Below are 1,233 nucleotides of genomic sequence, written 5' to 3' on the forward strand. Positions count from 1 at the left end.
CGCCGAGCAACCCTTTAGGCTCGGGGTACGGGTCAGCGACTTGGCTATCTGTTTTGGCACTACAGTGGGAGGAAACGAATCTGAAGTTGACGGAGATCTTGAAGAAGGTTGGCAGCCTTGATGACCGCGTCTCCGATCTCGAAAAGAAGAGTGCACGATATTGGGCTTACACTAGAGACTGGAATCGGGTGGAACGACAACTCTATGGGCGACAAGATACTCTCTTGACAGCCCAACTTCCCCGATTCCCCAGCGGTCTTTGCCCGCCTCAGGTCCGGTGCTTCCCACCTTTGCAAGCCCATGTGCCGACGTCTGTTGTTGCTACGCCCTTTGCTCCGGTTGTCCACATTCCTGCTGTTGCTCCATTGCCTATCACCACTGCCATTGTTCCTGCCATTGCTGTTTCAGTTACTGCTCCCATTGTCCAAAGCTCCGAGGCGCCAGATGCATCCACTGTTTGCCCACAGTGAGCAGTTTCGCTGATATGGTTAAATTCTCAACTTTTGATCTCACCTCTTTAAACATTATTTTTGGATATAACTCTTGGGTACAGATACATTTTCATTCCGTCTTTTGTATATGCTTTGCGGATTGCTATTTTCTTTTGTGTGATTATTTATGATATGGGTGTTGGATTTCCTTTTGCTTTGTCTAGTTCCATTGTTTATTTCAGGTGCAATTTGCTTGGATGATTTTTCGTAGTGTTAAAGTTAAAAGGATGTAGGCCCTCCTTTTGTTTTTAAACCCAAACACTTTTCCCCTTGCACCCAACCCGTAACCTTTTGGTCCCTTTGGCAACAATGGGGACATTGTTGTTCTCAAGTTTGGGGGGATGTGTTCAAAAAGAAAAATATATATATATATATATATATATATATATATACCTTCAAAAAATTGGAAGGTATGAAAAAAATAGAAAAAAAAGAGAAGAAAACAAAACAAAAAAAATAAAATAATCGGTCTTCGGAAAATTGGAAGACGAAAATAAAAAGCCCGGTACTCAAAAGGGCAAGGTTATGCCAAGATATGGGTCACAAACTTTTTCCTTGTACTCAAAAGTGAATCGATGAGAACTTTTGTTTCAAACCCTTTTGTAGTATAGGATAAGTTTGGGGGAGGGATACACATTATCATTGCCAAAAACACTAACCCAAAAGCCCTACTGATTAACGGCAACACTACGAAGATCAAGCAAGGAAGTTGTACATCCTCTTTACTAGACGAATTTCCAAC

This window comes from Cynara cardunculus (genome assembly GCF_001531365.2).
Source record: "Cynara cardunculus var. scolymus isolate 2C chromosome LG 13, CcrdV1, whole genome shotgun sequence".
In the NCBI taxonomy this organism is placed as follows: Eukaryota; Viridiplantae; Streptophyta; class Magnoliopsida; order Asterales; family Asteraceae; genus Cynara; species Cynara cardunculus.